This window comes from Lepus europaeus, chromosome 21 (assembly GCF_033115175.1).
Source record: "Lepus europaeus isolate LE1 chromosome 21, mLepTim1.pri, whole genome shotgun sequence".
NCBI classification, from domain to species: domain Eukaryota; kingdom Metazoa; phylum Chordata; class Mammalia; order Lagomorpha; family Leporidae; genus Lepus; species Lepus europaeus.
Genome location: NC_084847.1, coordinates 50,759,894 through 50,776,638, shown reverse-complemented (window position 1 = coordinate 50,776,638; position 16,745 = coordinate 50,759,894). Strand labels below are relative to the sequence as shown.

Genomic DNA, 16,745 nt, shown 5'->3' with positions numbered 1-16,745 from the left:
TGCGCCCACTTGGCTTTTTCTTTCCAGATTGTTGAGTGGCAGGCGGCAGGGTGGGCCAAGCCTGGGGAGGGAGAAAGACCGACCAGGGGGCCCCCTCCCCTAGCCTGTCCCGGGCTGGGCGGCTTCCGAAGCGAGCTTTGGGGGACACCCCCCGCAGGAGTTCTTTGTGTCCCGCGGGGTGGTGCAGGGCGGAGGGCGATGGACCGGCCCGGGGATTCCCGGCCTTTGCCGCGTCCCCGGCTCGCCAATGTGCAGGGAATTTCGGGTGCCACAGTCCAGTTGGGGGACTTGGAGCGCCGCCGAGGCCGGCTGGAGCCACCACCCGTCTCCATTTCCGTTCCTTCGCCGCCCCCACCCCAGCTCCCCTCCCCCACCCGGGCGGCCGCGCAGGCCCCAGGTGCAGCCATGTTCTTGCTCCCACCACCCGCGCCTCCATTGACAGTCCTCGCCGGAGAGGGCCGGGCGCCGCGCTAGCCTCGTCCTCCTGCTCGGGGCTCGGCGGCGCGCGGCTTCCTGGGAGTTGTAGTCCTCCGCCCCCGCCGTCGCGTTGGTGGGGAACCAATCAGGAACTACAACTCCCGCTGGGCGGTGCTGCGGGTGCGCACGCGCAGCGCGCCTTCGAGGAACAAAAAAAAAAAAAAAAAAAAGAGGAGGAGGAGGGTGAGAGCGAAGCTCGGAGAGCAGAGAAAAAGGGGCCCAGCGGTCGCCCCCCCGCCTCCCCGCACGCGCTCTCTAGCCGCGGCCACCCCGGCCTCTCTCGGGGCTCCCCCGCGATCGGATCCAGGCGCTGCGCGAGGCCCTGCCGGGGCGGCCATGCGGCGGTGACAGGAGCGCGGCCGAGACGCAGCGGCCCCTCGCCCCCGCGCCGCCCGCCCGCTCGCCACAGCCGAGGCTGCTCCCCGGTGGCCCTCGCTCGCTTCCCTTCGCACCCCGGGCCCCGGCGCTGCCTGGAGGCGGCTGCACTCGGGTGAGTCCCTTTCGCCTCAGCTCCCGCCCCCGGCCCCCGCCGCGGCTGCCATGGCGAGCGGGGCCTTTCATGCCCGACTCTGCCCCGCGAGGGCCTGCGCAGGCTGGGCAGTCGGGGTGCCGTCGGGGGGCGCCCGGCTGCCCCCTCCCCCGCCGGCCTCGGTCGCGGGGGCGCGAGGCGGTGGGGGTGGGGCGGACGCGGTCGCGGGGGACGGCGGTTGCACGCGCGCGCCTGGGTGCGCGTGGGGGAGGGGCGCGCGCGCGCTCGCGCCGGCCGGCGTGCGGTGTGCGAGTGGGGGCTGGGGGGAGGGGCGGTGCGCCTGGCGCGTGCGGCCGCGCCGGCCCCCGGCGCGCTGATTGGCCGGCCGGGCGGAGCGGGGGCGCGCGCCGTGCCAGGCCCGAGCCGTGGGGTCGCGCTCGGCTGGTGTATCCGGGGCTCCTGCGCCGGGGCAGCAGACGCGCGCGATTGGCCCGCGGGCGCGGGGGGCGGGGCCGCGCTGCCTTGGTAACCGCGCGGGGGGGGGCGGGGTGCCGGCGCCGCCCCCCGGCCGGCTCCCAGGTGGAGCCCGTCGTGGGCTTTGTCCCGGGCCGGCCTGGCGCGCCCAGCCCCGCGGGGCCTGGGCTTTGGGGCTGGGGGAAATAAGACACAATGAGCGGAAGAGAAAACCGCGGCCTGGAGGCCATGCACGCCTGCAGGACGGGGCGGGGGCGGCTCGGGCCCTGTCTGGCCTGCCTCGCCTCCGGTTCTGAGCCCCCTCTCGCTGGGGGTTCGGCGCTGGTCTGCGGCTGGGTGTGCTCCGAGGGCGAGGCTCGGGCCGGCGGGCGGCCAGTCCTGCGCGGGCCGCCTCGGGGCTCGGCCACCCCGTGGAGGGGGTGGGTGGACTCGGCTCACGCCGTCCGTGGGCTCATGGAGCTCTTTCCTGCCTTGCTCTTGCGTGGTCTGGTTGGAAGTGGCCGGTCGTCCTCGGTGCGCCCAGCACTTGTTGCCCTCCTCGGAGTCGCTAGGCGCGCGCGCGCGTGCAGCCTCTGCGGTGCAGTGGGCAGGGCCCCGAACTTCTGAGCCGCGTCCTCGGGGCCGGCCCGTGCGTCTGCTTTTCCGTGGCAGCCCGGCTGCGGTGGGGAAGGAGGCACGAGCCCGGGGGACGCTGGGTGCGTAGCTTCTGCATGGGGGCAGCGCAGCAGGCTGGGCCGCACCCCAGGATTCTGATCCCGTGGGGCTGGGGCCCAGGAATCCGCATTTCTGATTGTGAGGGTAGCTTTTCTTTTCGTATCAGAAGTGGGTTTTGGGGGGCAGCGTCTGCACCCCAGCTGGTGCCCTTGGCTGCAGCTCGGTGGATGGAACGTTCATAGCCAATGGCAGGGGTAGGAAATTGGGGGGTGTGTAGAAGTTTGCTTTTCGTTACTTTGAAACGACGTTAAATAGGACGGCTGCTGCAGTCGCCAGCTTGGGAGGGAAGGCTCTTTGGGCTAGCCACGATTTGTAGCCACGATTACAAATTTAGAAGTTAAATCCGAGGTTTAAAAAAGCATCCTGGATTTAAGTGCGGACTAAAACTGGAAATCTAGTCTGGGGGCTGGCGCTGTGGCTCGGAAGGTTAAGCTTCAGCCTGCAGCCCCGGCATCTCTTATGGGCCCCGGTTTGAGTCCTGGCTGCTCCCCTTACGATCCACCTCTCTACTAGTGCGCCTGGGAAAGCTGTGGAAGATGGCCCACGTGGGAGACCCAGAAGAAGCTCCTGGCTCCAGCCTGGCCCAGTTCCAGCCATTTGGGGAGTGAACCAGCAGATGAAAGATTTCCCTCTGTGTCTCTCTTTCTCTCTGTTTCTTTGCTTTTTAAATAAATAAATAAATAGATTTAAAAAAACAACAACAACTAGCCTTGTCTTTTTTCCCCTCCCACTCTGGTTCATTTATTAATTAATTCATGCACAGGCGTTTGCCATGTTCTCTCAGCGATCCTGAAGCCTCACACACCCACCGTAGAGGCCAGGCTCTTGGCCGGTGCTTGGCACTTTGGCCTGGAGATAGGTTTGGTTAGGTGGGGCGTTCAGAGCAGCACCACGGCCACGTGTACCCCCGACGACTTGACTTCCTTTGCCTGTAAAGGCTTTGCATGAAAACATAGCCCTTGGAGGTTATTTTTCTTGAGGGACAAGTCTTAGAACTATTTTAAATTTTTTTTCTTATTATAATGGATTTCATTCTGGGGAAAATAATTGTAAATTAGGTAGGAGGAATGAGGCTACTTCATACAATTATGTTCTGTCATTAGAAGCTTGTTTTATTTGAAAGAGGCAGAGAAAGAATGAGAGACAGATCTCCCGTGTGCAGAATGACTCTCCAGGGGCCCACAACAGCCAGGGCTGGGCCAGGCGGAAGCAGGGAGCCAGGAGCTCGGTCCGGGTCTCCCGCCTGGGTGGCAGGGGCCCTGGCCCTTAGGCCAGCATTTGCTGCCCCCAGATGTTCATTACCAGGAGCCTGTGGTTGGCACTGGGGGTGGAGCAGAGCCGGTTCTCTAACCCATGCACTCTGATGGGGTGTGGGCGTCCCAAGCAGCATTTCAGCTGCCACGCCAAATGCCTGCCCCATCTTCTCTCACTTCTGCTGATCCATAATTGCATGATGGGTTCTGAAATATAAAGTACAGAAGACAAGACCTCTGTTCTGGTGGCGTTACCCGGAGCTGAAGTAAAGCATTAAAAATGAGATGCTTAACCTTTCCTCGCGCCTGGTCACCAGCTGTCTGCGTTGCCTTCCCCCTAATTCATTTCTACTACTGTGTCATTCTTTACTGGAAAACTTTTTGAGTTCAGTTTATTTGAAAGGCAGAGACGGAGCAGAATCACTCTCCAGGGGCCCACAACAGCCAGGGTTGGGCCAGCCTGAAGCCAGGAGCTGGGAACTCCCATCAGGGTCTCATTTAGGTGGCTCTGCTGGGAGCTAGAATGGAAAGTGGAGATGGGGCTTGAACCCAGGCACTGGGGTGTGGGATGCTGGTGTCTTAACTGCTTGGCTAAATGCCTACCGTCTCGCCAGATCACTTCTTTGTTTGAAAGGCAGTGAGCCAGGTCTCTGTTCAGTGTTTCACTCTCCAAATGGCCAGGACTGGTCTGGGCTGAAGGCAGAAGCTCCGAATGCCATCTGGGCTCCAGATGGGTGGCAGGTGCCCAAGCACTTTTGCCTTCTGTGGCTTTCCCAGGCCTTTAGCAGGGAGCTGGATCGGAAACAGAGCAGCTGGGACTTGAACCAGTGCCCATATGGGATCCCAGCACTGTAGGCGGCAGCATTACCTGCTATGCCACAGCACGGACCCCAGAAAAACATTTTTTTTTTTAAGAATTTATTTTTTATGTATTTGAAAGAGTGAGAGAGGGAAGGAGAGAAAGAGATCTAATGTCTGCTGGTTCACTCCCTAAATGTCTGTAACAGCTAGGGCTGTCCAGGGGCCTGGAACTCCATCGTGGTCTCCACTTGGGTGGCGGGGGCCCGAGTAGTTGGGCCGTCTTGTGCTGCTGTCCCAGGCACAGCAGAAGGAAGCTGGATGGGCAGTGGAGCAGAGGTGTGAAATGGCAGGATAGCGCTATAATGTAAATCCTCTGGCAACCAAAGTGCAGGCGAGGCGCCCGCACTGGAGGAGTACAGTGTTAGTAGTTCAGAGGATGGGTGTGTACTATGTACTGTAGGGCTTATTGAGTATCAAGGAGGTATTATCTTGGTACTCTTTGTCTGCCCTTCTCTTTTGTTTCTCCTTATCTGTCCTTTATTGGAACTCTCAACACTGTAGTTCTCCTTTTTTTCCTCTCTGTTCCTACCGCCCTTATCTTCGTAGTCTGCGCTGGTTTCTGGCACTGCTTTTATTCACCTGCTTTTTACCACCTAGCCTGGTACGAAAGAAGGGAAAAGTCGATACGGCCAGACATTGTTGGAGCTGAGAGAGTGTTGGCTCTTCTGTTCCTTGGCTGTAACCTGATTAAAAACCATGTAGGATTTTTACAGAATTATTGTATTTAAAAGATATTCATTGTAAGACCCAAAGGACATTTAAAAAGGAGAGAGGGTTTATTTCTCAGTGGAGGTAGGCGCAGGTTCTGAAAGCAGAGTGCCTGGGTTCCCGTCCTGGCTGTGGCTCGGGCAGTTCTTTGCTGCTGCTTCTCTCTCTCTCTTTTTTTAAAAGATTTATTTATTTATTTATTTGAAGGGCGGAGAGAGAGAGAGGTCTTCCATCTGCTGGTTCACTCTCCAAGTGACCACAACAGCCAGAGCCAATCTGAAGCCAGGATCTAGGAGTTTCTTCTGGGCTTCTGGGTCTCCCACATGGGTGCAGGGACCTAAGGACCTGGACCATCTTCTACTGCTTTCCCAGGCCACAGCAGAGAGCTGGATGGGAAGTAGAGCAGCTGGAACTTGCACTGGCGCCCGTATGGGATGCCGACACTGCAGGCGGCAGCTTTACCTGCTACGCCACAGCGCCGGCCCCCAAATAGATCTTAAAATTTTTTTGAGGAGGCTGGCGCCGTGGCTTAACAGGCTAATCCTCCGCCTTGCGGCGCCAGCACACCGGGTTCTAGACCCGGTTGGGGCGCCGGATTCTATCCCAGTTGCCCCTCTTCCAGGCCAGCTCTTTGCTGTGGCCCGGGAAGGCAGTGGAGGATGGCCCAAGTGCTTGGGCCCTGCACCCGCATGGGAGACCAGGAGAAGCACCTGGCTCCTGGCTTCGGATCAGCACGATGCACGATGCACCGGCCACAGCGGCCATTGGAGGGTGAACCAACGGCAAAAAGGAAGACCTTTCTCTGTCTCTCTCTCTCTCACTATCCACTCTGCCTGTCAAAAAAAAAAAAAAATTTTTTTTTTTTTTTGAGGAAGTAAAAATGAGTCAGTAAAAATAGCCAGCAAGACTGGCTGCTGTGTTAGTTTCCAGTCTCTGAAGACTAAAAACTGAGATGGCAAGAATTTAATAGGATTTTCTTACAGTGTGGCAAAGGAAATGATTTTGTAAACAGTGTTGGATATGATTGTGTCATGACTAACTGGAGAAACAGGGAATAGTGACAACACAGTATCTGGTTCAGATGGGCCCTGGAGCCGTAGAGTTTGCATAGTGGAGACTGATCAGGTCTGCCTTGCAGAGTGAATTATAATTGAAAGATAGCTCTCTGGGGGGCTGGCATTGTGGTGTGGAGGAGAAAGCGACTGCCCACATCCCATATGGATGTGGGTTCAAGTCCCAGCTGCTCTGCTTCTGATCCAGTTCTCTGCTTAATGGCCTGGTAAAGCCTCAGAAGATGGCCCAAGTCTTTGGGCCCCTACAGCCACAGGGGAGAACCTGGATGAAGCTCCAGGCTCCTGGCTTCTGCCTGGCCCAGCCCTGGACATTGTGGCTATCTGGAGAGTGAACCAGCAGATGGAAGATTTCTCTCTGTCTCTCTCACTCTGATTTTCAAATAAATAACTCTCTAAAAAGAAAAATAGCTTTCTGAAACTGGTGCCCAATATTTAAGATTCTCTCTCTCTCTCTCTTTTTTTTAAAAAGATTTATTTATTTGAAAGGCAGAGTGACAGAGAGATCTTCTATCTGCTGGTTCACTCCCCAATGGCCGCAAGGACCAGAGCTGGGTGATCCGAAGCCAGGAGCCAGGAGCTTCTTCTGGTCTCCTGTGTGGGTGCAGGGGCCTAAGCACTTGGGCCATCTGCTGCTGCTTTTCCAGGCACATTAGCAGGGAGCTGGATTGGAAGTGGAGCAGCTGAGACTTGAACTGGCATCCATATGGGATGCCGGCACTGCATCAGCTTTACCTGCTATGCCACAGCCCTGGCACCTACATTCCCTATGCCTGCCTGCCTTCTTTTCTTTCTTTTTAAAAAGATTTATTTTCGCTTGAGAGGCAGGGTTACATAGGCAGAGAGGGAGAGACAGAGAAGCCTTCCATCTTCTGGTTCACTCCCCAAATGGCCACAACAGCTGGAGCTGGGCTGATCTGAAGCCAGGAGCTAGGAGTTTCTTCCAGGTCTCCCACATGGGCCTTGGGGCCCAAGGACTTGGACCATCTTCTTCCCAGATCATAGCAGGGAGCTGGATGGGAAGTGGAACAGCCGGGTCTCGAACGCGGCGCCCATATGGGATGCCGGCACTACAGACAGATGCGTAACCTTCTACACCACAGCCTCTTCCCTATTGCTTAACTTGAGCTGTCGTGAGTTCTAGATGTAGTACTGTGTTTCCTCATGACAGTGTTGGTACGGGGCTGTCGTGAGTTCTAGATGTAGTACTGTGTTTCCTCATGACAGTGTTGGTACGGGGCTGTCGTGAGTTCTAGATGTAGTACTGTGTTTCCTCATGACAGTGTTGGTACGGGGCTGTCGTGAGTTCTAGATGTAGTACTGTGTTTCCTCATGACAGTGTTGGTACGGGGCTGTCGTGAGTTCTAGATGTAGTACTGTGTTTCCTCATGACAGTGTTGGTACGGGGCTGTCGTGAGTTCTAGATGTAGTACTGTGTTTCCTCATGACAGTGTTGGTACGGGGCTGTCGTGAGTTCTAGATGTAGTACTGTGTTTCCTCATGACAGTGTTGGTACGGGGCTGTCGTGAGTTCTAGATGTAGTACTGTGTTTCCTCATGACAGTGTTGGTACGGGGCTGTCGTGAGTTCTAGATGTAGTACTGTGTTTCCTCATGACAGTGTTGGTACGGGGCTGTCGTGAGTTCTAGATGTAGTACCGTGTTTCCTGATGACAGTGTTGGTACGGGGCTGTCGTGAGTTCTAGATGTAGTACCGTGTTTCCTCATGACAGTGTTGGTACGGGGCTGTCGTGAGTTCTAGATGTAGTACCGTGTTTCCTCATGACAGTGTTGGTACGGGGCTGTCGTGAGTTCTAGATGTAGTACCGTGTTTCCTGATGACAGTGTTGGTACGGGGCTGTCGTGAGTTCTAGATGTAGTACCGTGTTTCCTCATGACAGTGTTGGTACGGGGCTGTCGTGAGTTCTAGATGTAGTACCGTGTTTCCTCATGACAGTGTTGGTACGGGGCTGTCGTGAGTTCTAGATGTAGTACCGTGTTTCCTCATGACAGTGTTGGTACGGGGCTGTCGTGAGTTCTAGATGTAGTACTGTGTTTCCTCATGAGTGTTGGTACAGTGTGGGATGTGTGCGTCCCCCATCAGAGTACCTGGTCAGGTCCTCACCAGCTTCCGGCTAGGGCATAGCACAGGAAGGCAGCAGGTGGTGGCTCAGGTACGTGGCTTTTGCCACTCATGTGGGAGGCCTGGCTTGAGTTCTGGCTCTTGGCTCCAGACTGGCCCAGCTTTGGCTCTTGCAGGCATTTGGGGAGTGAACCAGCGATGGAAGATCTCTGTCTCCCTCTCTCTGCCTTTCAAATAAAATGAAATGAAAAAAAAAAAAAACTTCATGAAAAAATGGAATGAAAAGATAGATATCTCTTGGTGCATACTTTTTCCGTAACCCACCTTTTCCATGACGTTTTTGAAGACTGTATATTTGATGTAGGAAGGAGAGTCAAGGAGCTCAAGGACAGTTGCAGTTTCTTCGCCTTCCTGGGCTATTAAAGGTGGTTTAAGAAAACCCGAGCTGTCTTATTTTAGCCAGATCCCATTCCCTGAAGCTTTTTAAATAGAAATTGACAGTTTGAAGGAAATTTGAGAAGACTTTGCTTAATTTATTGTTCATTATAAAGAATTTGCTGTATCTAAATATAGCCCTTGCTGTTAGCCACAGCATAAATGTGAACAGAGTTGTATCCAGATGGAGCAATGGCTGGGCTGGGCCAGGCTGACGCCAGAGCCTGGAGCTCCGTCCGTGGCAGGGAACCAAGCACTTGAGCCTTCATCTAATGCTTTCACAGACAAATTCAAAAATCTGTTTTGTTTTTTAAGATTTATTTATTTATTTGAAAGAGTTACGCAGCAAGAAGGAGAGGCAGAGAGAGAGAGAGAGAGAGAGAGAGAGAGAGAGAGAGGTCTTCCATCTGCTGGTTCACTCCCCAATTGGCTGCAGTGGCCGGAGCTGAGGCAATCTGAAGCCAGGAGCTAGGAGCTTCTTCCAGGTCTCCCATGTGGGTGCAGGGGCCCAAGGGCTTTGGGTCATCTTCCACTGCTTTCCCAGGCCATAGCAGAGAGCTGGATGGGAAGTGGAGCATCCGGGTCTTGAACCAGCATCCATATGGGATGCTGGCCCTGCAGGTGGCGGCCCCCAAAACCTCTTTCAAGTAGTTCTTTTAAAGTGATTTTTTGTTTTTGTTTTTTGTTTTTTTTTTTGTTTGACAGGCAGAGTGGACAGTGAGAGAGACAGAGAGAAAGGTCTTCCTTTTCCGTTGATTCACCCTCCAATGGCCGCCGTGGCCGGCGCGCTGCAGCCAGCGCACTGCACTGATCTGAAGCCTTGAGCCAGATGCTTCTCCTGGTCTCCCATGCAGATGCAGGGCCCAAGCACTTGGGCCATCCTCCACTGCCTTCCCGGGCCACAGCAGAGAGCTGGACTGGAAGAGGGGCAACCAGGACAGAATCCGGCACCCCGACTGGGACTAGAACCCGGTGTGCCGGCGCTGCAGGCAGACGATTAGCCTATTGAGCCACAGCGCCGGCCTAAAGTGATTTTTTTTTTCTTTCTTTTTTTTTTTTTTTCTTTTTGACAGGCAGAGTGGACAGTGAGAGAGAGAGACAGAGAGAAAGGTCTTCCTTTGCCGTTGGTTCACCCTCTAATGGAATAGAACTTAACATTTTAACTGTTTTACAATGTGTAGTTCAGTGATGTCAAGTACATTCCCACTGTTGGGCACCCATCCCTGTCCATCTCTAGGACTCTTTTATGGTCTCAAACTAAAATCCCGTTCTCCCTGCTGGGCCCTGGTGCTCCCTACTGCCGCCCATCTGGGGGGTTCTCGCAGGGACCTCTTGCAAACCGATTCGTGCAGCCTCTGGCCTTTCCCACAGGTTTGTCCGTGTGTCAGAATTTCCTTTGTTTATAACCATTGCAATGTTGAATATTGCGAAGGAGACAGTGCGCATGTGTATCTGTGTGTGTCTTGTTCTGAAGGCAGTTCATGATTGCTGTACAGCATAGTGGGAGAAGCAGAGCCTGGGGTGTCTGGCTGGTTAAAATGGGCCGTGGTTAGCAGACAGAGTCTGTTGTGTGAGCTTCTATGTGTGTGAGAGTTGCTCCTTGTGTTTGGAACTTGTTTGTGTATGCAGTCCTTAGATATTAGCATTTTTGTATACTAAGTTAAAAAATATTATTTTTTATAGATTTATTTTATTTATATGAAAGGTAGAGTTACAGAGAGAGGGAGAGAGACAACAGAGGGAGGTCTTCCATCTGCTGATTGACTTCCCAAATAGCAACAGCAGCTGCGGCTGGGCCAGGCGGGAGCCAGGAGCCAGGAGCGTCATCCGGCTCCCCCTCGTGGGTGCAGGGCCCCAAGCATAGGGCCATCCTCTGCTGCCTTCCCAGGCGCATTAGCAGGGAGCTGGATTGGAAGTGGAGTGACTGAAATGGAACCAGTGTCCATGTGGGCTGCTGGCACCGCAGACAGCAGCTTAACCTGCTAGCCACAGTGCTGGCCTCAAAAAACTATTAATATTTTTAAAAAATGACTTTTTTATTTGAAAGGCAGAGTTACAGAGAGAGCTTTCATCCCTGGTTCAGTCCCCAAATGGCCACAGCAGCCAGACCAAAGCTTGGAGCTTCTTCCAGGTCTTCCACGTGGGTGCAGGGGCCCAAACACTTGGGCCATCTTCCACTGCTTTCCTCCCAGGTGTGTTAATAGGAAGCAGGTTTAGCTGGCGCCGCGGCTTACTAGGCTAATCCTCCGCCTTGCGGCGCCAGCACACCAGGTTCTAGTCCCGGTCGGGGCACCAATCCTGTCCCGGTTGCCCCTCTTCCAGGCCAGCTCTCTGCTGTGGCCAGGGAGTGCAGTGGAGGATGGCCCAAGTGCTTGGGCCCTGCACCCGCATGGGAGACCAGGAGAAGCACCTGGCTCCTGCCATCGGAACAGCGCGGTGTGCCAGCCGCAGCGCGCCAGCCGCGGCGGCCATTGGAGGGTGAACCAACGGCAAAAGGAAGACCTTTCTCTCTGTCTCCCTCTACTGTCCACTCTGCCTGTCCAAAAAAAAAAAAAAAAAAAGAAATAGGAAGCAGGTTTAAAAGTGGAGCATGGGGGTTTGAGTGGGCGCTCACATGGGATGCCCCCATTGCAGGTGGCGGGTTAACTGCTGTGTCACAACACCCGCCCCTGTACGTGGGCATTTGATAGAATGCTTCCCCAAAGCACTGGCAAACGTCCACTCAATTGAGTGTTTGCAATTTAAACTTCATTAAGGTAATTATGTTTAAAATACTTGTATATTTACCTATTTACATATCAACTCTCCAAATCCAAGCCTGATAAACTGAAAATGCCTGATTGCCCAGCCAACTGCTTTAGCTATCTCTGCTGCTAAAATAACCCGTTTTGTGATGGAGCAGGAAAATTAATGAGGAAAGCATCAAAATAAATCACTGCTCCAGAATACAGTACGCACACCTCTCAGAGCGTTCATGAGAATGAGTAAAAGGAAGCGAACGGTTCTAGTCAAATCTACAACTCCAAGGGATTACATTTTAACATTTAAATTTTAAAAAATCACCTTACCCCAAAAACCCTTTTTCTTTAAAAAAAAAAAAAAAAAAGAACTAGAAGAAGAAGAAAATTAGGACAAGGGGCCGCGCTGTGGTGCAGTAGGTTAATTGTCCGCTTGTGGTGCCGGCATCCCATATGGGCTCTGGGTTCTAGTCCTGGTTGCCCCTCTTCCAGGCCAGCTCTCTGCTATGGCCCGGGAGTGCAGTGGAGGATGGCCCAAGTGCTTGGGCCCTGCACCTGCATGGGAGACCAGGAGGAAGCACCTGGCTCAAGGCTTCAGATCAGCGCAGCTCCGGCTGTTGCGGCCATCTGGGGGGTGAACAAGCGGATGGAAGATCTTTCTCTTTCTCTCTCCCTCTCACTGTCTGTGACTCTACCTCTTAAATAAACAAATAAAATCTTTAAAAAAAAACAAAAAAAAAACCAGGCGGGACTCAAGATCCCTCATCGCGAAGCTGCAGACAAGGAAAGCCGTTGGCCCGTAGCCGCAGTCTCCACGCAGCTTCACACAGGCAGGCTGTCCGCGTGCTGAGCGAGCGCTCCTAAAATAAAGGGGGAAACATATTTAACCCGAGCAGAGTACTGTCTAGTGACCACCCCGCTGTTGACAACATGCCTTAGAAATTCTACGAGAAACAACTGTCACGACAAAAACCTAAAACCTACAGAAAATAATTTGGGAAGTGGTGTCCTGGCGCCGCCTGCAACGCCAGCATCCCGGCTGCTCTGGGCAAAAAAGCAGAGATGGCTTAGGTGCGTGGGTCCATGCATGCATGTGGACCCCTGGATGAAGCCTGGCTCAGCCCTGGCCGTTGCAGCCACTTGGGGAGTGAACCAGTGGATGAAAGCTCTCTCTGTAACTCTGCCTTTCAAACAAAGAAGTCATTTTTAAAAAACAATAATGGATGAGTTCATGACTTCACCCTGGCCCAGCCCTGTTTGAGGCATTTGGAGATTGAATTAGTGGATGGAAGATAATTTTTCTCTCCCCCGATTCTGCCTTTCAAGTAAATTTAAACAACATAAACCCAAAACAAAACACTTACTTTTAATTATATTTTCCACAAACTTTCTGACGGCCCTCCTATTTGTAAAACAATCTCTGAAGGAACTACCAACCTCATTTGTTTTCCTTTGGAACAGACCTACTAAACCTAGGGAGATAAGCTCTAGGAAGTGTGAATGATAACATTCTTGGGAATTCATAAACAAAGAGTACGGAAATCCTGATAGTTAGGGGCTGGAGTACAGAGTCTGGTGAGCTGGTTCTGTCCAGATGCCATGTCCGGTTCTGGGACATCACCAGGAAAATCCAGAGAACGTCCAGAAGGTGGCGAGGCGGAGGGATCACATCCCGGGGTGGGTCCTGGGACAGATCTCGGGCTGTGCAGTTTGGAGAAGTGAAGAACTGTGGAAGGAGCACAGTGTATTTAGAAGGGATCTTTTTTTAAGGAACTTTTTTGCTAGGAGGCAGAAGTTACAGATTTTTAACTCATTGCAAGGACTGACAGGAGATTGTTAATTTATTAATGAAATCCTAAAAAAATGCTATTCATTGAAGGAGAGAGAGAGAAAAAACACTTCGATTTGCTGGTTCAGTTCACTAATGCTATCAGTGGCAGAAGTCGGGCTGGCTGGTGGGTGCCAGGAACTCACTCCAGGTGTCCCCGGTGGGCAGAAGTCGGGCTGGCTGGTGGGTGCCAGGAACTCACTCCAGGTGTCCCCGGTGGGCAGAAGTCGGGCTGGCTGGTGGGTGCCAGGAACTCACTCCAGGTGTCCCCGGTGGGCAGAAGTCGGGCTGGCTGGTGGGTGCCAGGAACTCACTCCAGGTGTCCCCGGTGGGCAGAAGTCGGGCTGGCTGGTGGGTGCCAGGAACTCACTCCAGGTGTCCCCGGTGGGCAGAAGTCGGGCTGGCTGGTGGGTGCCAGGAACTCACTCCAGGTGTCCCCGGTGGGCAGAAGTCGGGCTGGCTGGTGGGTGCCAGGAACTCACTCCAGGTGTCCCCGGTGGGCAGAAGTCGGGCTGGCTGGTGGGTGCCAGGAACTCACTCCAGGTGTCCCCGGTGGGCAGAAGTCGGGCTGGCTGGTGGGTGCCAGGAACTCACTCCAGGTGTCCCCGGTGGGCAGAAGTCGGGCTGGCTGGTGGGTGCCAGGAACTCACTCCAGGTGTCCCCGGTGGGCAGAAGTCGGGCTGGCTGGTGGGTGCCAGGAACTCACTCCAGGTGTCCCCGGTGGGCAGAAGTCGGGCTGGCTGGTGGGTGCCAGGAACTCACTCCAGGTGTCCCCGGTGGGCAGAAAGTTGGAATTGGGAGCGGGGTTGGGACTCTCTGGTATCCTGGTGCCAAGGTAGTGAGATTCAGAGCGCATTCTCTCTCTCAAAGATTTATTTATTTATTTCAAAGTCAGCTACAGGGAGTGGTGGGGGGCGGATCTTCCATCTGCTGCCTCACTCCCCAGATGGCCACAATGGCTGGGGCTGGGCCACAGGAGCCTGGAGCTTCTTCTGGGTCTCCCACATGGATGGCAGGGACCCGAGCACGGGGCCATCTTCTGTTGCTTCCACGGGCTGTTGGCAGAGAGCTGGATCAGAAGTGGAGCAGCTGGGACATGCAAGGGTGCTGCTACACCACAGCCCAGCCCTGAGCGCCTTCTCTTAACTACTGTGCTCTTCTAATTGATAATTCTGTTCTTCTGAAATTAAGGTTGTAAGTATAAATCATGTTAACTGATGAATTTGAGTTGGTGGCAATGCCTTTAGTAATTTTATTTCTGTGGTTAATGAACAAGGTAGCTACCAGATTGAAAGATGAGGTAAAATTACCTTGGGAAAAATTATGATATATTCTAGCTGATGATCTACTAATTTGATAGCATTCAGTGTGAGTAAATTCTATTATTGGAAGAAAAAAATCAAGAGCCTGGTATTCAGTCTTCCATTCACAGTGGTTTATTGTGTAGAAGGCACTGTGTTGGTGCTGGGTTCTATTTGATAATCCTTAGCTAAAATGGCAGGCATTTTTGTACTTTTGGATATCTTTATCTTAACTAATTTCCAGTCTTTCCTTGAAATACGAGAGGCCGTAAAAGCACCCCATTTCTAGCCTCTTTATTTAGCTAGCAGAGACAAACTGTAATCAGTGATTTACCCTGTAAGCTCTTTCTTCTTTGAATTCTAACATCCCACCTGCCTTCACAGGTGCCAGGAAGCAGTAAAAGTAGAAATTGTGTTAGCAGAGCTCAAATGTACTGAATGCTTTAAATGATTTTTTTTTTTTTTAAAGATTTTATTGGAAAGGCAGAGTTACAGGGCATTGGAGACAGAGATCTTCTACCAGCTGGTTCACTCCCCAAATGGCTGCAGTGGTCGGGGCTGGGCTAGACTGGAGCCAGGAGCCAGGAGCTGCTTCTGGGTCTCCTATGTGGATGCAGGGCCCAGGTACTTGGGCCATCTGCTGCTGCTTCTGCTGCTTGCCCTGCACATTAGCAGGGAGCTGGATTAGAAGTGGAGCAGCGGGGACTGGTGTCCATGGGGAATGCTGGCGTCACAGGCTGCAGCTTAACCCACTCCGCCACAAATGTCGGCCCCTGAAAATTATTTTAAAATGCTTTTAAAGGATAGAAAAATAACAAGCAAAAATTGCCCATGTGTCCTGCACCCGGGGACCATCATTCAAGTTTTGTCTAATGTGTCGGTGATGGACGCGCTTCATGGCAAGAGTGTAAGCCATGACCCCATGTCGCACAGTTTTCTTGTCTCTCCAACAACTTTAAATTTTAGCATGTTTTCCAGGTGACTTTTTTTTTTCTCTTAGTTTTGTGTCCTTGACCATTTTATTTTTTTATTTTATTTTACTTACTTGAAAGGCAGAGCTACAGAGAGGCAGAGGCCCAGAGAGAGAGAGGTCTTTCATCCATTGGTTCACTCCCCAGATAGCCACAATGGCCAGAGCTACGCCGATCCGAGGTCAGGAACCAGGAACTTCCTCCAAGTCCCCAACGTGGGTGCAGGGGCCCAAGGACTTGGGTCATCTTCCACTGCTTTCCCAGGCCATAGCTCTCTGCTGGAACGGAAGTGGAGCAGCCGGGATTCGAACTGGCACCCATATGGGATGCTGGCACTGCAGGCAGTGGCTTTACCTGCTACACCACAGCGACGGCCTACAACTGAGTTGTTTTTAGGATGTTGCCAGCAGATTACACTATTAGGTCCTTTTTCCTTGAGTCACCATTTTAGGACAAAACATGTAACATCGTAGGTGATGCAGTTTAATTTTACTCACCATTTTGAAGAAACTTCTTTTATAAATAAGGATTTTTTTTTAAAGTTTGCTGTTCTGTTTTATTTTTCCCTTAGTTCACTCTAACTTTGAAGTTATTTTATACTTCTCATTAAAGATGTTTCTGTTAGTATATGTAATTAGGAACATGGTGATTCCTTGAGTCATTCAGTTCTGTTGAAACTTGACTCTAATAAAAACGAATTGGTAAATTTGAGCTTTGTAGTTTTACCTCATACATAAAAAGTGGCCTTCCAGAACGAAGACACAGGACACCAGAAACCAGGAAAGTGACAGTTGATTTTATTTTGTTTTTTCAAGATTTGTTATTTATTTGAAAGGTAGAGAAACAGAGGGATGAGAGATGGCTTCCATCTGCTGGTTCACTCCCCGTGGTGGGGCTGAGCCAGGCAGAACTCCATGCAGGTCTCCCATGTGAGTGGCAGGAACCCGTGTACCAGGGTCATCATCTGCCTCCCAGACGTGTTAGTAGGAAGCCGAATCCCAAGTGCAGAGCAGCCAGGACTCAAACCTGGACCTTCAATACGGGATGTGGGCACGACACATTGCCTGCCCAGGACAAGAAGGGCCACAGCACAGGGAGATCCTACTGTGTTTTTTTGGGGTAGAGGGCAAAACTTAATTTGGATGGAAGAGTTTTTGAGTAAAAGTATTCACTCTTTTTTAACCACTGTTAAGCCTGTTGGATAATTACAGGGTTGAATGCTGTTACCTTACCTGCTTAAAGTAGTGTCTAGTCTTTCACGGACAACACCCTAGGGGCAGATCGCTCAGCAAACTTTGAAGGTTCTAGTGATGACTTTTCTAGTGCAAAACACTGAGTTAAGAAAGTTAGAATTTTGCAGTCATA

The 16,745-nt window shown here is 52.5% G+C and overlaps 1 protein-coding gene across 7 annotated transcripts in view; it reads left to right on the top strand.

The window, feature by feature from the left end:
* The first annotated feature begins 632 nt into the window (after nucleotides 1-632).
* GTF2I (general transcription factor IIi) overlaps nucleotides 633-16,745 on the top strand; it is a 102,011-nt gene continuing 85,898 nt past the window's right edge. For 5 of the 7 annotated variants that reach the window (XM_062180211.1, XM_062180210.1, XM_062180207.1 and 2 more), the window contains exon 1: nucleotides 634-967. The gene's annotated coding sequence lies outside the window, so the exon portion shown is untranslated. Of the gene's footprint in view, nucleotides 968-16,745 lie in introns of all 7 variants that reach the window. The other 2 variants (XM_062180209.1, XM_062180208.1) reach the window with 1 other exon arrangement.